At 38.3% G+C, this 24,838-nt stretch overlaps 1 pseudogene; it reads left to right on the top strand.

Annotated features, from left to right (window-relative positions):
* The first annotated feature begins 11,047 nt into the window (after positions 1-11,047).
* LOC150040204 (SWI/SNF-related matrix-associated actin-dependent regulator of chromatin subfamily A member 2 pseudogene) lies at positions 11,048-11,778 on the top strand (annotated as a pseudogene).
* The last annotated feature ends 13,060 nt before the right edge of the window (positions 11,779-24,838 follow it).

Below are 24,838 nucleotides of genomic sequence, written 5' to 3'. Positions count from 1 at the left end.
AATTTCGACCTGTAGTCACCTTCTCTGCCATGAGGGTAGAGGTGAGTGCCTTGCATTGGAGATCTTGTGCATTTCTCCCAGTACCCTGCTCTAGTGATGGCTGCCATCAGCACAGGTGGCAGTGGAGGTAGCTTCACTACAGTCTGTGTGCAAAACTGTCCTCTTGAGTAAACTGCTTAACTTTTTCCACTCTGGTCAAAATTTCTGTACTGTTCTGGCTCACTTGGATACTACATCGGGGATACTATTTTGTTGCATGAGAAAGCACGTGGCAATTAATGTGTACATTCTTCAACATAAAAGCTGTCCACTTCCAAATTCTCTGAATATAAATCTTATTAGCACAGCCATGGTTCTTATGACAAAACCTGTAACATTTATAAGGATAACAGTGAATAGTTATAAAAATGCAAGGTACAGTTATAAAGTACATCTTTGTGTTGTGGGACATGAATATAACCAAAGTTGGCATGTTAGTTCAAAACTGATTATAAAATGTATAATTTTTTACACTACAATTTGGTTTTCAATTTCGCATAAAACATTTAGTGTACATCATGCTGTAGAGAGCATATTCCTTTTCTGAAGGAATATCAAAAAGTCCCCCTCAACACAATGTCATTTATGTTTTACAACTTTTGATGTTTTTTAATGGCACAAAGAGCGTATCAATAAATAACTGGAGATGTCCACTTGAATTTTTGTTAGGTCCTGCAGCTTGAAATCTGGGACTGGGCACGGTCCATGACCTTGATTACTTGAACCTAGCATTCTACCTTTGTAGTCACAGACCCATTTCCAAGTTTCAGATAGTTAACTGGAGATAAGGTACTCAAGAGTTAGGTTCCTGAGCTAGCTCTGAAATGCAGCTAGCTCTGAAACGTCAGTATCCTAAATTGCTAGGATTACAGTAGAGAGCCCCCGAAGCCCTGCTTCCTTTGAGGATTTGCTGTCAGCCATGTATTTCATAGTGAAATTGTTAAGAATTGATATATATTGGAAATAAAACACCATCTCAATTAGGTTCTCTCTATATTTATAGTTTTATATATATACGTATATACATATATAGTCCTATATATGATTTCAAATATATGTTTTAATATCACAACCATAATTATTATGGTAAATTTGTAAAACTAATAATGATAACAGTGAGTACTTATAAAATCAGGCATAAATGTGAGGCACAATTATGAAGAACATCTTCAAACTTTATGCTGTAAATTATACAATTTTCTGCAATATGGTTTCAATTTCAGTAAATTTAAGTGTACATTATGCTGTAGAAACTATCTTTTGCAAAGGAATATGAAAAAGTCACTCTCTACACAATGTCGTAAAAAGACATAAAAAGAGGAGAAAAGTTTGTACTCGAGTTTTGCCTGATGAATGATTTTTGGAAGGGGATAAGAAATAACACTATAGTTCATTCCTATGCAAAAGATATTCATATATATATGCATATATATATATTTCTGTGTACTGCATAACCCTGAAAACATCTTCATAATTGTTGTGGATATACCAACAATGTTAAAACAGCGTTTTGCCATGTAACATGAAAAAAATTCAATGATTTATGAACTTCCATTCCAAAGAAATTTGTTATTGAATGGACAGCTTTTCAGGTATTAAACTTCAACACTGTGTGGGCACATTAAAAATTAGGTGATCAGGGGCAGAAGTTTGGCCTCGTGGTAGAGTGCTTGCCTAGCATGCACAAAGACTTAGGTTTGATTGTTCGGTTTTACATAAGAAGAAAAAAACACAGAAGTGGTGCTGTGGTTCAAGTAGTAGATCTCTAGGCCTAGGAGAGTGTTCATGTCCTGAGTTCAAGGCCCAAGCCTGGGAAGATAAAAATCAGTTGATCCTGTAAACTTTTACCCTAGGCAAATCTGGTTTCATTTGAAAATATTTAAACTGAAATGAACATGTGAAATACCATCCACTATATCAGGCACATAGTTATTTTAGTCCATTTTTAAAAATTGCCTTATTTCTGCCAGGCCACCAGGCCCTATTTAACATTGATACACTTTCTGAAATATGTACTAAATACTCACCTGTGAGGTGTCATGCATTACAGATTGAATCAAGTAATTTGTCATATACTACTAGCTAATTAATAAGAATTACCTTTTCTAAAAACTTTCCTAAAATGAAAATGGCTGCCCCAAAAGCTCCGAAGAGATAAGAATTATTGGAATGAGGCAAGTCATTTAGAAGAATGAAAGAATTGGTTAAGGAAAGGAGAAACAGACAAATATGAAATTAGAGTAGGCCTTTGAAAGAAAATTGGAATCTTAGAGTTGTTTTGATTTGCATTTCTTTTATGACCAGAGATGTTGAGAATTTCTTCATGTGTCTATAGGCCATTTTTATTTCTTCTTCAGAGAAGACTCTCTTTAAATCTTTCGCCCATTTATTAATGGGATGGTTGTTACTTTGGAGGTTAGTTTTGTAGTGATTCAATTTTTTGAGTTGTTGATATATTTTAGATATGAGGCCTTTGTCCGTTGTTTGGTTGGTGAAGATCTTCTCCCACTCTGTAGGCTTCCTGATTTGTTTACTAGCTATGTCCTTTGCCATACAAAAGCTCTGCAGTTTAATGCAGTCCCACTTATCCAGCCTTTCTCTGATTTGTTGTGATTCTTGGTCCTTATTAAGAAAGTTTCGACCTGTGCCAAGGAGGCCTAGTGTATCTCCTATTCCTTCCTGTAGAGTTTTCAGTGTGTCAGCTTTTACCTCCAGGTCCTTGATCCATTTGGAGTTAACTCTACTGCAAGGTGACAAAGATGGATCCAGCTTTAGTTTTCTGCAGGTGCTTAACCAGTTCTGCCAGCACAACTTGTTGAAGAGGCTGCCTTTCTTCCATTCTGTTCTTTTTTGGCTCCCTTGTCAAAGATTAGGTGGCCGTAGGTCTGTGGTTTAATATCTGGGTCCTCAGTTCTATTCCATTGGTCTTTAGGCCTCCTCCTGTGCCAGTACCAAACTGTTTTGAGAATTATAGATCTGTAATAGAGTCTAAAGTTTGGAATTGAAATTCCTCCAGCGCTGTTCTTTCTGCTAAGAAGTGTTTTTGCTATACGGGGTCTTTTATTATTCCATATGAAATTTTGGATTGCCTCTTCTATTTCTTTAAAGAATGACATTGGGATGTTGATGGGTATTGCATTGAATTTGTAGATAGCTCTTGGCAAGATTGTCATTTTCACAATGTTGATTCTTCCAAACCAGGAGCATGGGAGGTTTTTCCATTTCCTTAGTTCTGCTTTAATTTCCTTTTTTAGGGCTTATAGTTTTCGTCAAAAAGGTCCTTTACATTCTTAGTTAAGCTAATTCCTAGGTACTTTATTTTCTTTGAGGCTATTGTGAAAGGAGTTTCTTTCCTGATTATTGCCTCGTTCCTCTCACTGTTGGCATAAAGGAAGGCAGTTGATTTTTGAGGGTTGATTTTATAGCCTGCTACTCTTCCAACGTTTTGAATCAGCTCAAGGAGCTTGGGAGTAGAGTCTATAGGAGTCTTTAAATACAGAATCATGTCATCTGCAAAGAGGGATAGTTTTATTTCCTCTTTCCCTCCTTGGATCCCCTTTATGCTTGCTTCTTGCCTTATTGCACTGGCTAGGAATTCTAGTACTATGTTAAAGAGGAGTGGAGAGAGTGGGCATCCTTGTCTCGTTCCTGATTTTAGAGGGAATGGCTTCAGATTTTCACCATTAAGTGTAATACTAGCAGTAGGTTTCTCATACACAGGCTTTATTACATTGAGGAATGTTCCATGGATTCCTAGTTTCTCCAGAGCTTTTAACATAAAGGGGTGTTGGATCTTGTCACTCCAGTTAGAATGGCCAGGATCAGGAAAACGAATGACAACAGATGCTGGAGGGGATGTGGCCAGGAAGATTCACTACTACACTGTTGGTGGGAGTGCAAACTCGTTCAACCCCTATGGAAAGCAGTGTGGCAGTGCCTCAAAAGGCTAAACATAGAACTCCCTTATGACCCAGCAATTCCACTACTTGGCATTTACCCAACCATCCAGAAACAAGGACATACTAAACCCACTAGCACAACAATGTTCATTGCAGCACTATTCACCATAGCAAAGATATGGAACCAACCTAGATGTCACTCAGTTGATGAGTGGATCAACAAGTTGTGGTATTTGTACACAATGGAATTCTATGCTGCTGTCAGAAAGAATGACATTGCCCCATTTGTTAGGAAATGAAAAGACTTAGAAAAAATCATATTAAGTGAAGTAAGCCAGACTCAAAGGAACTTAGGCACAGTGGTTTCCCTCATTCGTCATAATCAGTAGAAACCTTGGGCTCTTTCGCAGAGATCTGCAATAGAGCAAAACCTTGATACATAAGGCCATATAATGTGAAGCTAACTGAAAGGACCTCCTGGATATTTAAACAAAAGCCATATAATGAATGATTGCTGTCCTTAATGTACTATGTTGTCTCTCATCTCCTTTGCTGTCCCTTGGTTATCTCATATTGGTATAGTATCTCACTTTGTTATCTGATATATTGAATTTATTTGTATTTGGATATTTGAAATTTGATAGGGAAGGGGGGAAAACCAAGACGGGTGGGGGGTGTGGGCGGGGGGCAGGGAAATGGGTACCAAGACATGTGAAAGGGTGTCAATGTATGTGAATTAATGCACCTTCTATCTGGCAAATATCATGTAACCCTTTTACTAATTACAATTAAAAAAAGATAGAAAAAAAAAGAAAATTGGAGACTATTAATTCAAATTTATTGTCAGGATATTACACAGAATGGTTAAAATTTAAATCAGGCCATATAAGCAAAACCAAATTCAAAAATTGGCTATATGTAAAAGAGAGATGCTGGACAAAGTTAGAACATATTAGCAACCTTTTCAGAGCATGTTGAGCAAACACAAATTCCTTGGTGTTCTTTTGCCTTGAATAATTAAGAAAAATTGTCTGGATACATGCAAATAAAATGCCAAGTCTGTGGGACAATAAATATCAACTCGCAGAATGGTAAGCAAATTCCCCTGCTCACTTGCACAAAGAAAAGAAGGAAATATTTGGAGATAAGTGCCAGAAATGCAATAAAAATCATTTAAAAAATATCCACAGCCATATGAAAGTGATCTCCAACCTCTGCATTTCTTGACAAATGATCTTGTGCAGGGGTGGTGAATTACTTATTGCAGATTTCAAGGTAAATTTGCCCAGAGCACATAATGTGATTAAAGAAATTCCTGTGCTTTACCAACACAAAAGTTTTTCATGATCCACTTTTATCATTTACTAGAAAACAAAAATTTCTTTTGCCATTTACCCTGGGGTGATGAAAAACAAAAGAAGCTTATCGATATGTATAGTGCACAAGATGAAACTCTTGCAAATGAGACAAGTTCTGACACTGGGCAATATTGTTCTGAGGTTTTAGGAATGCAGAAACCTAAGAAACCATAGTGGTGATAGCTTAGCATGAATTGCAGGTTCAATTTGATATGCTTGTTTCATCTATTGGTCATTATTGCACAAACAGTTCTACCCTGTCCTTGGTGTGTTTGTCCTGGCTATACTAGTGAGAAGAGAAATGTTCATTGAAAGATAATTCAGTTAATCACACTTCTGCATATTACAAACACAAAAATTTTCTCTTCCTCTGAAATGATGGGTTTGTTCACTTCACGTCAAAATTTTAGACCTGACAAAAACTCAGTTTGATTGGTCATACGTAGGGTTCTACAAGTTCTATTTTCCTATAACCTGGCGGGCCACACATGGGATCTAGTTTCTGAGTGAAGAGGGACAGTGAATGTATATGTGTGAGGAATCAGTCCAGAGTTTCACTTGTGAACTGCTTTGGAGAAGAATCAATATAAACTCTATTGAGTTCTAGACAATATCTTCCTTCTCTGCAACTTTCTTAATTTGACATCAACAACTTTGAGAGGGTACATGGTAGTGTTCATATTGTTCCCAGTCACTAGTGACTTATTCCAAACAAAACACACATACACACACACACACACACACACACACACACACACACACGTGCACATAGAAAGACCCATTATTCATCCAAACTTGAAAGTTCCTCCAAGTACTGAACTTTATCCTAAAGGTATTTATTAGTTATTCCATTTTCTGAATCCATATGTTATGTGGCAATGAAGTTTTCTGAATATCATCTCCCCTCTTTTAGTTTAATTATATCAAACAAATTGGTCAAATTATTGCAGATCAACATATGTCAATGAAATTAGAATTTGCTGGGCTAGAACTGAAGAAAATTTCAGCTTCTGTGGCAACAACATTTTTTCAAATTCCAGGAAAGTATATTTTTTCTATGATTTGAACAATAAATATTTATAATTTGAAGATCGTGTTGCTTCGCCCAGTATTTCTTGAAAGAAATGTGAGCTTTTCTTAGTGCCTACTTCACAATATTTCGAATTATCATAGATATTTTCCTTGTATTTATGAGCCCTCCTAAGTATTACAAAATCCTTTACCCTATATGCATTGCTGAGTTTTGTTATCATGGTAACATATTTTATTCTACTGTTCATCATAGCTCCATTTTAATATTTTTGTGTTTCCCACAAAAAACCTAAACTATAAGCAGTAATATGCTGGTAAACTCCTTATTCAAATAGAAGACAGAATTTAGAAACAAATCTGGAAAAAAATCTTTATAAACATATAGCCTGTGCATCCAAAAATCAGATGGCATTAATGTTCACAGCAAAGCCAATGTGCCAGTCACTGAAGTAATATGTAAGACATTGATTTCCCCTAAATTTGGGAAAAGTTACACTGGCCAAATTCAAATACGTTCTTGGAAAATATGTTTTGAATAAAAGTTGAATCCTCAGGAAATATGGCGCTGGCTCAACGTGAAGGCTGTAGCCTTCAGCTGAAGAGATCTGGAACAGTGCCAAGAACCAGAGTTCAAGTCCCATGACTTTAAGAAAAAAATGAGTTTTCACATAGGAGGCTCATGACAGCAAGCAGCCTTTTCCACATGGAACTGAAAAGAGAGTAGCTCTAACAGTCACTGTAATGGCAAAAAGGCAAACTCTTGTTTTTAGCAAAAATTGGGATCCTTTACCATGGAAATAAATCATGTATGTTTCTGTAAAGTTCATCAAAGGTATTACTGAAGGTATTATGAATATGTCCTATTGTATTTTAAATTTGGTCAAGCAAAAAGAATGTCAATCCATTGAGTGAAGCAACAGAGATCACTCCACCACCCACACAGAGATGGAGAGAGGTCATTGTATGTGGTTTATTCCCTTAACTACGACCTGGAGAAAAATCACACCATTAATAACATTGAAGTTGTGTGTGTGTGTGTGTGTGTGTGTGTGTGTGTGTGTGGTGTATGTGGTGTTATGTGTGTTTCTGTCTGTGATTTGAGGGCTAGCTTGCTCACATCTGAAAATAAGGATCTAATTTATTTATGCAAGCACGTGAACTCCTTATTTGACAACACAAATATATAGTCTAGGTGTTTTAATTTTTTTGCTGGTTTTATAGAATACTCATAGTTAAAACCCATCTTTCAATACTCTATTTAGAGAATGGTAGTAAGTTATAGAATAATCAACTCTAATTAAGCCTCATTATTTCCCAACACATATTTACATTTCAGTCACACCCAATGATTTATCTGTTCCATTAAGGGAATTAGATTTTCCCACAAAATATGTTTTAAACTACAGCAAAGAATGTACAGAGCACATTCATTTGCATGAGATATCTGAAACAGAAGCTAGTTTGTGACCAGATTTTATAAACTCTACTCATGTCAGTGAAAAATTATTTTCTGGGACCGGGAGTTTTGCCTAGTGGTAGAATGCTTGCCTAGCATGCACAAAGACCTGGGTTCAATTCCTTGGTACCACATATTTAGAAAAAGCCAGAAGTGTTGCTGAGGCCCAAGTGGTAGAGTTCTAGCCTTGAGAAAATTCCAAGGACAGTTCTCAGGCCCTGAGCTCCAAGCCCAGGAATGGCAAAAAATATTTTCCTAAAATTATGAGATAATCTTCGGTACACAGTGTGGCCCAAGATGTCTCTTAATGGATGGTGAATAGCTTCTGCTTGAGAAACAATACAAGTGACAGAAAAGACATTTCTGCATTTATAAGGAAATGGAAAGACTTGGAAACTCATATTAAATAATCCAGGCCCAAAGAAACATGGTTTCCCTTATTTCCAATTACTACTACAACACTAGCATTCTCCTAGCAGACAATCAGAATAGAGAAAAATCAAGATACATAGGTCATTTGGGATGAGGGTAAATGAAAGGGTCTCCAAGATAATGAAACAAGAGCTTTATATGAAGTGATTGTTGTTCCTCATGAACTATATTATTTCTCTTCTCCTTTGTTGAACCTTCTTAATCTCATATTTTTAAGTTTCGGACTTTATAACATGGTATATTGCATAATGTTTATTTGTTTACTTGAAATAGGAAAGGGAGGGCATCGAGTGAGTGAAATGAGGAAAAAAGTAGGAAGGTGTATTAAAGTGTGAGAAGTAGTATAGTCACTATCTGGCAAAAGTGACTGTAACCACTCTCTCTATATATCTTGATAATAAAAACTAAAATAAAAAATATATTTGTTGCATTTACAGTTTTATTTTAAGATTTCTTCATTTATCATTACTCATGTGTTTGTAACAGCTTCTTTTCGCTATTCCTTTAAAATAGATGTACTGCATATTAAAATAATATTGCTTCTGTATGTTGGAGAATAACTTTCTATTTTTTCATCCTGTTCTATACTCTGAATGAGATGTGATTATCTTCGACTCTGGAGATTCTTTCTTCTGCATTGACTAAACTGCCTTGCATCTCTTGTTTCAGATCATACATGGAATTCTTTAACACCTCAATTTCCATTTGTGTGTTTAGTTCAGCAGCTTTACTCTCATTCGACATTTGTTGTAGTTTGATCAGCTTTTGTTTGTGGATTCTATGAATTCATTGATTTTCTTTTATTATGGACTCCTTTATGGCTTCCTTATATTTACGTATGACCTTCTTTATGGTTTCATGTCACTTAGATATGGCTTCCTCAACTACCTCTTTCTGTGTGTTTTCAGATTTTTCTTTAATCATGTTTATCAATTGTATTTAGAGGGCTCTCCTCTAGTTTTGCCATTGACTGCTCCATTACCTGTTTATACTAGGTGGGAGATGCTATTTTTGATTTGCCATTTTTCTCGAGTTTTTTGTTCTGCCCATTTGAAAATGGGAGCAAGATTAATACTGCATAAGATTACATTTTTTAAAGATATAACAAACCTAGAGCTCTTTATCTGGCCAGACATTAGAGGTTCATAATTTTACATTGGTATTATCAGTCTCTCTCTCTCCTTTTGTGCAGTTACAGACAAGTCTGATTTCACCAACGGTCACCATTTTACAACTGGGAAAACCCACAATTCATTCTAAATTGCATTTAAGAGTGGAGGTATGAAAAGAGTATCGTAGGAGTGTAACATTAACATAGTAATGAAGAAAAGGGATAGCATAACGATAACTGACCTAAGGTGGTAGAAAGGTAAATTACTTGAGTACAAAATTTGGAAAAAATATGGTACAACTTATGAAAATAAGAATAGTAATGAGAAGAGTATATAAAGAAAAGAGGGCAATATATATAGGAGAGTTCAATGACAAAATTTTTAAAGTAAAAATAAACAATCAAAAAAGAAAAATAAGAAAAAGGTGGGGGATATCCCACAAAATTTTGAGTTCTTAGACAAAACTTAGGCTCAATGGTTTCCCTCATTTGTCATAACCAGTAGAAACCTTGGGCTCTACTAGCAGAGATCTGCAATAGAGCAAAACTTTGATATATAAGGCTATATAGTATGAAGCCAATTGAAAGGACCTCCAGGATACTGAAACAAACGCCATATAATGAATGATTGTTGTCCTTAATGTACTATGTTATCTTTCATCTCCTTTGCTGTCTCCTGGGTATCTCATATTGTTACAGTATCTCACTTTGTTATCTGCTATATTGAATTTATTTGTATTTGGTTATTTGAAATTTCATAGGGAAGGGGGGAAAACCAAGACGGGGGGTGGGTGGTGGGTGGGGGGAGGGTGATGGGTACCAAGACATGTGAAAGGGTATCAATGTATGTGAATTAATGCACCTTCTATCTGGCAAATATCATGTAACCCTTTTATTAATTACAATAAAAAATTACTTTAAAAAATGCCACAGGTGAGAACCTGTAACCAATCTGTGCCCAGTGCTCTCTCTATGTTTCTCAGAATGATCACAATGACTGAAGGAAAGCGGGAATGTGGGGAAGAAATAATAGAATCATAACATAAAAAAAGGTGGAGGTAAAATGGCAAAAAATAAATAAAAACACAAAAATACAAATGCAAAAAGGTAAAAAAAAGGATTTGAAAATATGGGGTATTCTTCAATTTGTTTTTTGTTTGGGGTGATGGGATAGGAAACTTGTTTCTCCATTAAATTTGAGATCCAAACACTTCAAAAAGCCTTTTTCTGTAAGACTGAGCTCACTGCTTTGGTCAACAGAATGAGGTCTGGGTGCTTAGACTCTGGATAGTTAACAATGTGGAGAGAAGATTCTTGAAGCTGCTAAATCAAGCCTAACATAGATCAGATACTTATTCAGGCAGGCATGTTTGACTAGAACTCTTCAAGCCACGAGTGGAGGGCATTCCTGCAGGCTACAACGGAGCATGAAGAGGAAAATGAGGGAGAAGATGAAGTTCAGACGATGAGACTCTGAACCAAATGATTGCTCAATGAGAAGAAGAATTTGACCTTTTTATGGGCAGGGACAAGGACCAGCAGAGAGAAGATGCTCCAAATCCAAAGCAGAAGCCATGCCTTATAGAGGAAGATGAGCTGCCCTCCTGGATGATTAAGGATGATGCTGAAGTAGAAAGGCTCATGTGTGAAGAAGAAGAGAAAATATCTGGCAGGGGACTAGAGTGATGCCCTCACAGAGAAGCAGTAGCTCAGGGCCATCGAAGAAGGCACTTTGGGAGAAATGGAAGAGGAAGGATGGCTTACTAAACAAAAAAAATGGCAAAGAAATGTGGATAAAGATCCTGTGAATGAAGATGTGAAAAAGCTAAGAGAGAAGGCCGCCCTCCCGCTGAGAAACTCTCACCCAATCCACCCAAACTGACAAAACAGATGACTGCTACCATCGATACTGTGATAAACTACAAAGAAAATTCAGGGCAACAGCTCAGTAAAGTCTTCATTCAGTTACCTTCCAGGAAAGAGTTACCATAATGCTATGAACTCATTAGGAAGCCAGTGGATTTCAAAAAAATTAAAGAAAGGATTTGTAACCATAAAAACCAGAGCTTGGGTGACCTGGAGAAAAATGTTTTGCTTCTCTGTCACAATGCACAGACATTCAACTTAGAGGGATCCAAGATCTACGAAGATTCCATTCCCTTACAGTCAGTGTTTAAGAGTGCCCAGCAAAACATTGCCAAACAGGAAGAGAGTGAGGATGAAAGCAATGAGGAAGAGAAAGAAGAAGAAGAAGAAGAGTCCGATTCAGAGGCAAAATCTGCTAAGGTGAAAATTAAGCTTAATAAAAAAAGACGAGAAAAGTTGGGACAAAGGAAAAGGCAAGAAAAGGCCAAATGGAGGGAAAGTCAAACCCATGGTGAGTGACTTTGACAGTGAAAAGAGCATGAAGGAAGTGAACAGTCAGAAGCAAGTGGGACTGACGATGAGTGATCCCTCAACCTTTATTTTTCCACCTTAAAACTAAACCCTTCCACTTCCCTCATTTTTTCCCAGTGAGTTCACTTGTCGTTGGAGCAATGCATTGTTTCTATGTCCTCACTCGCATCTATAAACTAGATTTAGGATAGTGGTGGACAAACTTATGATATCATGATGTATAAGTAATACACAGGCAAACATTTGTAACATATCATGACCAAATTGGACTTAAAGATTCAAAGATTAAAAACCAACAAAAGCTTTTGATGGAAAAAATATGTGGGTGGAAAATATGTTTCTATGGGGGAGTCTAAATTGGTAACTGTTAGATTGTGCCTGGTTTTATCACTTTTTTTTGGTACTGTGTTTTGTAGTACTGATAACCAAGAGAAGCCATTAAAAGCCACTGGTTATTTAAGTTTCATCAGGCAAGGTTTTTCAAGATTTTTATTTTTCAGTATTTTTTATACTGTGATACATATAAGCAACTTTAATAGGTGATAAATATACAGTAGTTAGATTTCACCTGCATATATAGATTTTTCCACTTTATGCTCTATGATCTGAAAAACATGTCCTTTTTTAATTGTATAGGATTTACATCTCTGTAAACATTGCTAATTTGTTTTTTTCTTTTTGCTCTTGGTTTTAAAAGTTTTGTTAAAAACATGATTGATTGTTGCAATCCTTAGAGTGTATTGAATAGCTTTGCTAGTTTACATTCCCAAGGTGTATTGTCTCTTCTCTAAAGTGTACTTAATCTTTGCTTTCTTTGCGTAGTCTTTGGTTGCAAGTCATAAGCTTAAGGCAAATAAAATTCCAGTAATTTTGAAAAAAAAATTCTCTTTCTGTTGCGATTTGGCTTTACAGTTTTTCTGATCAGTTGGCTTGATTGTGCAGAAAAAAATAAAAGCCAGTTAAGATGCAAGCAACTTTGTTTACCGGGAGAGCGGGGAAGTAATTTTCACTAGCACTGGAGGCAGTGCTGCCTCTGAGAAAACCTTTGCCCCTTTGAATGATAGTGCTGCCAGAACCAGTTCTCAGGCTCCACTTGGTTTGGCAGGATCATTGCCAACAGTCAAGATGGTGCTGCTGTTGGCTCATGGGGGAGGGGATTCCTTCCCAATGCCATTTTATGATCAGAAGTGGAAATATCTCGATGGAGTTACTCACAAATTGCTGGGTTTTATGGTCCCATGAAGCTGGCAGTTCTTCACCATGGCCTGGTGATGGCTCAGGGATTGCACAGGCTCTGTCTGCAGCAGGCAGGTCTTTGCTGCTGAGAAGCACTTTCTACTCACATGCTGAAGGATGGCTTTCTCTCCACAGCAGCTCCGAGCAGCTGGCACTGCTCCACACTGCATTCTTGTGTTAGTTTCCTTCCTTTCTGCTCTCTAAGATCTCTGTGGTGCTAAAACTGACTTAGGATTGATCATTGAGTATGAACTTTCCCCTGCCATGCTAGAACTGATATCTTAGCAAGAGCTCAGAAAGACTCACACTGAATTGCTGTGATCTTCTGCCAATTGAATGTAGCTTTTTAAATTTTGAGACCAGTAGGAAACTCACTCTCTCTTATAAAGACCAATAAAAATAATAAATTACAATTTATTTTTGTTGGGTTAAGGTAACCTTGAACATGGGCAGTTGACTTGGATAAAAATGAAATTTTCTCTAGATTTTGAGACAGGAGAATCAAGTTCAAGTTCAGAAAAGAAAGATTTTCTCTAAGAATCATCTCCAAATGGTCCTGCTAAAAGCATAAAATACTCAGCTTTATCTTTAGAGTTGTGAATCCATGGTTATTGGCCCTCAAGTATGAATGAATTCCACACATGCACAGATACACAAAATGGATCATCAAAGAAGGAAGAGAAACCAAATGCTTTTGGGAATGTGTGTGTTTGTGTGGGGGGGTTACTACATTGCTGGTGGGAGTGTGAACTCATTTAACCACTCTGGAAATCAGTATGGCGATTCCTCAAAGACTAAGCATAGACCTCCCCTGTGACCCAGTAATCATTCTCCTTTGCATTTACACAGATATCCAGAAAAAAGCAAATAGTAAAGCCAGTAGCAGAGCAATGTTCATTAGTGGCATTGTACCATAACTAATATAAGATACCAATCCAGATGCCCCTCTGTAGATGAATGGATCAAGAAGATGTGGTTCTCACATATAATGAAATTCTCTGCTGCCATCAGAGTGGCATTGCCCCATTCCCTAGGAAATGGAAATATTTGGGAAAAAACATAATAAATGAAATTATTTACTCAGACCCAAAGTTGTATAGGCTCCATGATTTCTCTCATTTGTAATAATTAGTACACATGTAGGATTAGTACACATCTACAAGTATCACAAAGCTCAAAATTTGTTTGCATATGGTCGTAGATAAGACTAAACTAACTGTACTTTAGGATATGGAAACAAGATGTTTACCTTTGTAATTGTTGTTCCTCATTTATTATGTGAAGTTACTTCTTTTCTTTCTTTTCACTTATGGTTGACCTCATATGTTTTCTGTGTTTGACTATGTTGCTGGTATAATATATATGTTTATTGTTAATTTGTAATAGGGAAGTAAAGGAGGAAAAAGATGATTGGTAGCATGTGAGTTGAGAGAAATGGGGCCAAAAACATGTGAAGAATTATCAAGGTTGGAGAAGTAATGTATCTATTTCTCGATGATTGTAATTTTAATCTCTCTATTAACCTGACAATAAAATAAAAATAATCACATTCATCAAATAATCAAATCTCTCTGCAAAATATTCCATTATTTACAGCAACCTAAGAGCCTTTAAAGTTTTACATATAGTGTTGCAAGTATAACTCTATTTTCTGCATAAATCCACACAAGTAAGAATTTGTTTTGAATATTTTTACATTAATATACAACCCATCTACTGACCTATAATTATGGTTCCTCACTCTAACCTTCCTGCACCTATAATTGTGGGGTCTCACTCTAACCTTCCCGGGGCTTTAGCTGAGGGCAATGAGGAAGAGGATCAACTGGTGTCCTCCTTCCTTGAAGTCCCCTTGGAACAGGGACAATGTTTACATTCCCGTTTCCACAACTCTGCCTCTTCCCTTCATACCCTGTTTCCTGACTTAACTAAAACAGACATACAAACACCTGGTTCATGTGTGTCAACTTTTGCCCCTAGCCCCCTTCTACCACAAGGAATAAATCCCCGAAGGTTGAAACCTAATGCTCTATGGCAAATGGATTTTACCCATGTTAATGAATTTGGCAAATTTAATATGCACATGTCTGTGTGGAAACCTTTTTCTCCTTTATGTTTGCAGTAGCTCATATTGGAATAGCCTCCTTAAAATGGCAATGGGTTTTCCCTATTCTTTGAAGACTGACAATAGACAAGCCTATTCCAGTTCTGGCTTTGCGGCCTTTTGCGCAAGATTGGCATTTTAAGCATGTCACTGGCATCACCTTTAACCCAGAGGGGCAGGGTACTGTTGAACGAGCTCACCTGATGATTAAAAAAACAAAGAAAAAAAGGGAAATACAGGTATCCAAGTCATGAGGCCTCAAGACAAGCTCCTTGATGCTTTATTTACATTGAAATTTTAAATTTTTGATTCTACAGGATTTTCCCCTGATTATAAGCATTGGGGTACCATGCTACCTCTTCCAACCCCTATGCCCCTTGTCTGATGGCAGGACCTGAACACTAACACCTGGCAGGAGCTGGCCCCTCTTTCAACAGTGGGGCAAGTGTTTGCTTCTGTTTTTCCAGATGGAGCAGAAAAGCATATCTGGATTCCCAGCCGATATATATGTATCCACATAGCCCAGGGAAATGGAACCAGTGGCAAGAATTGCTGCAGAAGATGAGCCTGATGGAGATGATCCCTGAAGCCAACCTTGAGAACATCCCTGAATTGGATGGGAAAAAAACACGGAGGAGGTCCCCAGCAACAACGTCGACAATGAGGATGCCAGGAAGAAACCCATCAGATTACCTGGGATCCTATAGGCCCAAACATGTCTCCCGAAGGACCAAATACTGGGCCTTATACCCTGTTTTTACTCATGTATGCCATTATAACTGCTAACTCTTAAGTTTCAGGAGCAGTCAATCTACAAGTTCATGCAATCACAAAATGGCTTCTCAGCAACACCGAAGCTGTCCACAGACAGCTGGCCTGAGTTCTGCCTCAATATTTGTGACCTCAACAATAGAGAAAAACTACCCTGGATGATTACTCTGCAGGATACGGATGTCATAGATGCTGCCTCCACACTCTCTTCAAAGCTACCTCATCCTATGTCTATTCCGGCATGGGAAACAGAAGAAACAGGAACTGTGGAAGTCTGGAGTAATACATTGACCTTAAACTTGTCCCCCAAGCTTGGGACCATGATATGAATATGAACAATACAATCATAGGAACTGAAACCCTACTGTCTTCCCTCAAAGCATGTTGGGAGGACATGAGGAATGTGCCTTTAATGGAGTATCATAATTCCCATTTGCCCCAATCTCATCTACAACCCACCTAGCCCTATATGGGTAAATGATAGAAAGATTTATTTAACATGTTTACATTCTCCTTTATTAGTATTTAAAAACTGCCCTTGCTTTTCTCAATAATTTTTACTTGAAGTTTATTTTATCTGATATAAGGATGGCAATTCTTCTGTTTTTATGGGGGCTATTTCTTGATAGATTCCACCCTTTAAATTTTAAGGTTGTTTTTCAGGAATGGGGGACAAATGTGTCTCTTGAATGCAGCAAAATAACAGGTTGATTTTTCATTTAGATGAGCAGTCTATATCATTTGAATGAAGGGTTGAGTCCATTGATAATCTGGGTTTGAATTGAAGGTTTTTTTATTATCTGACATTCTATCAAATTCATTAGGAACTATGTCTTGTCAACTCTTGCTCAAATTACTTAGTATCATGTGTATGTACCACTTCTTTGTCAATATCATCTTTGTGTTGATTTTGAATGTGTTGATCATCTTTGAGAATTTTCTGTAATACAGGTTTGGTCGATATGTTCCAATTTTCATTGCTTTGGAAGGTTTTTCCTATTTACCTCAGCCATGAATGTGTGCTTGGCTGGGAAAAGTATTCATGGCTGGTAGTTATTAGTCCCTCCTGCATGGCATATGTCATTTCAGGCTTTCCTTGCTGTTTGCTCTGTGAGAAATCTATGCTTCTTACATTGCTTTTTCTTCGTAGATGATTGTTCTTTTCTCCCTGGCAGTTTATAAGGTTCTTTTTTCCCCATATATTAATTAATAAAAGGTTTATTTTAAAACATTACTTTACAAACACTGATACCCTTTCTTATGACATGGTCCCCATTTCCTTCCTCCCCTCCCCTGATCTTGATATCCCCCCTTCAATATCCAATTTCAAATAACCAATTAAGCATATATAAAATATATCAGATAACAAGGTGAAATAACGTAACAATATGAGATAACCAAGGGACAGCAAAAGAGATGAGAGATAACATAGTACATTAAGGACAACAATCACTCATTATATGGTTTTGTTTCTATATCTGGAAGGTCCTTACATTTAGCATCATACTAAATGGCCTTATGAATCTATAAATTATAAATGTCTACCAGGAAAGCCCAAGGTTTCTACTGATTATGATAAATGAGAGAAACCATTGAGCCTATGTTCCTTTGAGTCTGGCTTACTTCACTTAATGAGATTTTTTTTCTAAGTCTTTCAACTGCCTTACATATGGGGCAATGTTGTTCTTTGTGACAGCAGCGTAGAATTCCATTGTGTATAAATACCACAGCTTGTTGATCTACTCATCAAACTGAGGGACATCTGGGTTAGTTCCATATCTTTGCTATTCTAAATAGTGCTGCAATTAACATCACTGTGCTGGTGGCTTTAGTATGTCCTTGTTTCGGGATGATTGGGTAAATGCCAAGTAGTGGAATTGCTGGGTCATATGGGAGTTCTATGTTTAGTCTTTTGAGGAACTGGCAGTTATAAGGATCTTTTGCTTAGTCTCTACTGATCCTCGGTGGATTCTAATGGGCTATAAGATGCGCTCTTCTGTTCTGGTCTGTTTTTGCATCTTGTTTTGGGACTGGCCTGTCTTTTTGGATATTTGGTAGTACTCTGCAATGATTCCATTTAATATATTTTCTATTCCATGGTCATCTTTCTCCAGACCCTCCTCAATACAAATTAAAAGTAGGCCTTCTGACTTTATCTTGGAGCCATTTAGTTCTGCAATGTGTCTTAGATATGTTTCCAATAATTTTACTTGTTATACTCTATGTAATCTAGACTATCTTCAATTACAGAGATTTAATGTTTTGCATCATGAAGGCAAAGCTTGCAGTTCTGTGTTTCATTTTTATCTCCCCTCCCATGTGGCTGATAATTTTTTGTCAAGATTTTATTCACATTGCTTTTAATCATATTTCAAATGTCATGTTTAGCAAACAAGTATTCAAGAAGGGAATATCTATATACAATCACTGACACATAGTTTTAACAGCATAATTAAAATCAACCTGAGTCTCTTTATGTCATACATACATATTGATCTATGTAATAAAATATTGTGTCTATAGAGTATATAGCCCATCAGAGATTTTCATATTTATGTAGTTATGGAGTTTATAACTCCAAGACCAAGTACATAACCTTAGGTACCCAAATACTGAGTCATCGATCTTGGACTGTTAGGATCTAATATTCACACATCAAGAACACTTGTCTTTTGTTCCTTTGGTCTTGACTTATCTCATTCAACATGGCTTACTATAATTTCATCCACTTCCTTGTCAGTGCCAGCATTTTATCTTTTCTGTTGGCTATATAGAATTCATATGTGTGTGTGTGTGTGTGTGTGTGTGTGTGTGTGTGTGTATGTGTGTGTGTGTGTGTGTGCGCGCGCATGTGTGTTTTGTATTCATTCATCTACAGTAGGGCATCTGAATTGTTTCCATCATTTGGCTATTGTAAATTGCCTGGAGATGAACATGGCTGAGCAGATGTCCTTAACATATCCTGAGTTATGATGTTCAAGGTAGATTCCCAGGAGTGGTATGGCAGGGAAGGTCCATTTTCACTTTTTTTAAGAAACTTTGAAACAGCCATCCAGAGTTGCTGTACTTGTTTACATTCTCACCAGTAGTTCAACAACCCTTCCAGCATTTCTCATTGAGTTCAGGATATTGGCCATTCTAATTGTGATAAGGTATTATCATTGGGTTGTTATTCTTTCCATGTCTTTATGGCCATGGATGAGGATCATTTTCTCATATATTTTACTGCCATTAACTGAAATAAAATATAAGTGATTTTCCCTGTATTTGGAAAAACTGACAGTGGCCAAATTCAAATCTATTTTTGAGAATACATTCTGAATATATGCTGAATCTTCAGGAAGTGTCTCTCTTGGTCAAGAGGTAGGATTGTAATTTTCTTTTGAAGAACTCAGAGACAACACCCCGGACTAATGTTCAAATCCCATGACAAAAAAACAAAAAACAAAAAAAAATTCTTCACATTAGAGGCTCATGACAATAAGCAAAGGTTTTCATGTAGTATTGGAAATAGGGGAGTCCTAAAATTCAGGGTAAAGGCAAAAAGGCAAACTATTTTTTTCAAAATTTGGAATCTGTATGAGGGAAATAAATTTTGCATTTTTCAGTAATGCCCATCCACAAATTGAAAGGACTATGCACATTTACTACTTTATGTGTAATTTGTTCACACAAGTAGAAAGTGAGGTCAAGCCACTGAGAAAGGGCAGGAAAAAGAGAGAGACCCCTAAATACAGAGACAGTGATGATGAGACATCACTGACTGTGGTTTATTTCCTTAACTAGTACTTACAGATAAAGTATTAATACCACTGAAGTTTTGTGTGTGGGGGGGGGTGGATGTGTGTGAGATTTGATGACTCACTTGCTCACATTTGAAAATAAAGCTCATGTTTATTTATATAACCATGGGAACAAATATGGAATTGTCATTGTGGAATTTTCACTGGAAATATTAATTATATAAAGTGTTGTCTAGATTTATTGCTTTTGTAGGGATTTTTTTGCTAGTTTTAGTGACCAACCACGTATTTTTACAACTCTTATTTCAATACTCAATATACCAAATAACAATTTTTGAGGTATGGAACATATTTAACCCAACCATATTTGCCAACACAAAATTACATATCAATTAGGCTTAAAGAACTGTCTAGCGGGAGACTGAAGGTGGCACCAAGACAATAGGGACGCTGCCTAGCTTTGTCTGACAAAAAGAGAGAACCAGGGAGTCCCACGAGCCAACTATCTAAAGAAATCCACAACAACAAACTCAAAAAGCAACAGAGAAGGACTCAAACCGGAAAAGAAATCCAGATAAAGCTCACATCCAACTTTCTCAAAGAATTCGGAACGCGAGGACCCCTCCCCCACCTCTCGCCCAAAGCCTCGGAAAGCCGCGCCAGACCAAGCCACGAAAAGTGGCTTGAGCTGGCGCCGGTTCCACGCGGGGAAAGCGGGGGCGGGTACCTGCTCTAATCCACGAAAAGCGGCGGCAGTGGAGGGCACCAAGCTGGGAGCCCAACTGCTGCAGAAACCAGCACAGAACCGGGCCAGCGAACGGCGGAAGCAGCGGAACCCAGACTCGGAACCAGAACAGCAAGCAGCGGAATCCAGACGCAGAACACAGGCTGCGGCGGAGACCCGAGGGGAGTGAAAGACTCCCCACCACCGTGGAGCACCCGCAGACCAGACGGATGCAGAGGCGTGAGTAATACAGCGCATCCCCAAACACATCGGGAAAGCAGAGCGGGTGCCAAGCAATAGAACTTAACTCAGACCCCAGCACCCCGCCCGAGAAAGACTGGCGGGAGCAGGGGGGCAAGGAATATAGAATCCCGTCCCTCCCCTCAACAGCCCCCTCCCTCAGGCCATTGACTGGAGATTGACAGGCGGGCTACCCATAAGACCCAGCACCCCACCAAGGGAGGCGGGGCTGTCCCAACTCCCACCCACCCAACGGGCTCAACCCCCAGCCCTCTGACTGGAGACTGACAAGCGGGCGGACCCTAAGACTCAGCACCACACCAGGGGAGGTGGAGCTGTCCCAGCTCCCACCCGCCCACCAGGCTCCTCACCCAGGCCACTGGATCTGGAGGGTGGAGGACTGTGGCACCCTGCCTTACAACAGTGGGTAGGGGGTGCAGGTAAATAGGAGCCAGCATCTGCCCCCCCTCAATTCTCGAGCGGGGCATCCTCCAGCTGGGAATCCTGAGCAAGAAACCACCGAGGGCCCCCCCCCACAGTCACAGACTCTGACAAAGCAGTGGAAACACAGCAGGGATCTGAAGGGCCAACCAGCAGCCAAGCTCCCCTTCTGAGAACCAAAAAGGCGCGGCTCTGCCCTTGGAGCCCATGTCCCCAGCTGGGCCCCGCCCCTGGGAACAGAGGGGCCTCCTGCTGGTCCTGCTGAGAGCTCCTGAAACTCGCAATCCCCAGACCCTTGCCTTGGGGCCGCCCCTGGAAGCAGCACAGGAAAACGTCCGCCAACCACGCTCAGATGGAAGCTCGCAGATCCATCCCATGGTCCACTGTGAGGCCACTGGTTGGGCTAAGAGCTAGTCGCGCAGCAACTCATAAGTTTTATTCTAATACTTTCCAAACTTTGTACTCAAATACTCTACCTACTTACCCCCTGACCTCTCTCATTCTATTTTTCTATCTCTGGACCTCTGCTCATCTTTCAACCCTTATACTGCATGGATCTACACTTGATGGCTGTTGAGCAACATTGTATATCTAGGTGTTTAATTATTCTCTAGGCTCAGAGGGACTTAAAGACAATAGAGATTGGATTGAGAGGCTTATTGTTTTGGATATAAATCGCTTATCAGTGAATAATTAGACCAGTCGGTAACTGCACAAAAGGGAAGAGTGATAACACCAATCAAAACTTGTGAACATCTAGAGTCTGCCAGCTACAGAGGTCTAGGTTGGTTATATCTGAAAAACTATAATCGTGTTTAGTATTAATCTTGCTCCCATTTTCAAATGGGCAGAACAAGAAACTCAAGAAAAATGTCAAATCAAGAAACAACATCTCCCACCTCCCCCACCCAATGTAAACAGCCAATGGAACAGTCACTGGCAAACCTAGAGGAGAGTCTTCCAAGTGCTGTACAAATGCAATTGATAAACATCATTAATGAAAAATGTGAAAATATAAAGAAAGAGATAAGGGAGGAAGCCATAGCTGAACAAGAGAAAACCATAAACAAGGTGATAAGTAAAAAAGAAGAAGCCATAAAGGAGGCCATAATAAAGGCTGTTCAAAGAAAGATGGATGAATTCATAGAATCCACAAATAAAAAGGTGACCAAACTCCAGCAAATGTTCAAAGAAAATAAAGCTACTGAGCTAACCACTCAAATGGAAATCAAGGAGCTAAAGAAATCCATACATGATCTAAAAGAAGAGATGCAAGCCATCAAAAATGAGCAATTAGTAGCAAGGTAGCTGAAAAATAAAGTAGATAGCTTTGATAGCAGGTTAGACAATGCAGAGGAGAGAATTTCCGGGGCTGAAGATAATTTAGTTATTATAGAGAAAGAACAGAAAATGAGTCAATCCAAATCTAGGAAAAATGAGAGAGCGCTTCAGGAGGTCCAAGATACAATTAGGAAGCCTAATTTAAGGATAATTGGTATTGAGGAGGGTCTGGAGAAAGAGGTCAATGGTATTGGAAATATACTTCAGGGAATCATCTCAGAGAATTTCCCAAATATCCAGAATGGCAGACCCATCCAGATACAAGAAGCTTTTAGAACCCCAAACAGACCTGACCAGAAAAGAACATCTCACCGGCACATCGTAATCCGAACTGGATCAGTAGAAACCAAAAAAAGGATCCTAAAGGCAGCCAGGGAAAAGGGTTCAGTAACCTATAAAGGAAAACCAATCAGAACAACCCCAGATTACTCAGCAGAGACCATGCAAGCAAGAAGTGACTGGAAGCATATATGTCATGCCCTTAAGTCAAATAACTACCAACCAAGAATACTGTACCCAGCTAAGCTCTCATTCATAACTGAGGGAACAATAAAAACATTCCATTCCAGGGAAAAGCTGCAACAATATGTCGCAACAAAACCAACACTACAGAGAATTCTGCAAGATGTTCTATACATAGAAAACCAAAATAAATGCAATATAGGGAAAGAAATGGCACCTAAACAGCATACCACCTAAGGACCACAAGAACCGTCAAGACACAGGCCCAAATAAAAGCTTTTAAAAATGGTAGGACCTACTAAATATCTCTCAATCCTAACTCTCAATATCAATGGACTCAACTCTCCAATTAAACAGCATAGGCTGTCTAGTTGGATCAAAAAGCAAGAGCCATCGTTCTGCTCTCTTCAAGAGACACATCTTACCCAAAAAAACAAGCATCTTTTGAAAGTGAGAGGTTGGAATAAACTCTATCAAGCTAACAGCCCGATAAACAGGCTGGAGTTGCCATCCTCATATCAGATAAAATGGACTTTAAACCAAAATTAGTAAGAAAAGACAAAGAAGGTTACTACATACTACTAAAGGGATCTTTCCTCCATGAAGACATAACGATCCTAAATATTTACACACCCAATCCCGGAGCTCCAAACTTCATCAAGCAAACTTTACTTACACTGAAACCATACATAGATCGAAATATACTGATTGTCGGTGACTTTAACACACCACTTTCACCTATGGACAGATCAACAAGGCAAAAACTCAACAGAGAAACCTTAGAACTGAACAACTATATAGACCAACTAGATCTAACAGACATCTGCAGAATATTCCACCCAGCAACAACACAATATACGTTTTTCTCAGCAGCACATGGTACATTTTCCAAAATAGATCACATCTTAGGCCATAAAACAAACCTAGACAGATTCAGAAACACAGAAATTATTCCATGCACACTCTCAGACCACAAAGTCATCAAACTGGAACTAAACACACATCTCCACCAACGAAAACCCTGTAACTCATGGAGACTGAACAACACATTGTTGAATCACCAATGGGTCATCGAAGAGATCAGAACAGAAATCCAACAGTTTATGAAATTTAACAGTAAGGAGCACACAAAATACCAACTCCTTTGGGACACAGCAAAGGCAGTACTCAGAGGAAAATTTATAGCGCTGAGTGCCTACAGCAACAAGTTGGAAAAATTGCAAACCAACAAGTTAATGTCTCACCTTAAGCTCCTGGAAAAAGAGCAACAAACCAACCCTAATCCCAGTAGAAGAAAGCAAATTATTAAAATCAAATCAGAATTAAATGATTTGGAATCCAAAAAAACTATAGAAATAATCAACAAAACAAGGAGTTGGTTCTTTGAAAGAATTAACAAAATTGACAAGCCCTTAGCAAATCTTACCAAAAAAAGAAGAGAGCATATCAAAATAAACGAAATCGCAGATGAAAATGGTAATATCACAACAGAAATTACCAAGATCCAGAATATCATGAGGGAATACTTCTCAAACCTTTATGCCAACAAATTTGAGAATCTAGATCAAATGGATGAATTCCTAGCCAATATTAACATACCCACACTGAACCAAGAAGAACTAAGGCAACTCAATAGGCCTATTTCAAGCTCTGAAATAGAAATAGCAATTAGAGAACTTCCACCTAAGAAAAGCCCAGGGCCAGATGGATTCACAGCTGAATTCTATAAGGTCTTCAAAGCAGAGCTCACACCAATACTCCTCACGCTCTTCAACAAAATTGAAAATGAAGGTTCCTTACCAAACTCATTCTATGAAGCCGGTATAACCCTCATCCCCAAACCAGACAGAGATTCATCAAAGAAAGAGAACTATAGACCTATATCTTTGATGAACATCGATGCAAAACTTCTCAACAAAATACTGGCCAACCGTCTACAACAACTCATCAAAAAAATTATACACTATGATCAAACTGGATTCATCACAGGAAGGCAAAGCTGGTTCAACATATGCAAATCAATTAATATAATTGAACACGTCAACAGGAGCA

Source organism: Megascapheus bottae, chromosome Y (genome assembly GCF_031878675.1).
Source record: "Megascapheus bottae isolate mThoBot1 chromosome Y, mThoBot2.hap1, whole genome shotgun sequence".
NCBI lineage: Eukaryota > Metazoa > Chordata > Mammalia > Rodentia > Geomyidae > Megascapheus > Megascapheus bottae.
The sequence above is the reverse complement of the archived record's forward strand: the minus strand, read 5'-3'. Positions and strand labels throughout refer to the sequence as shown.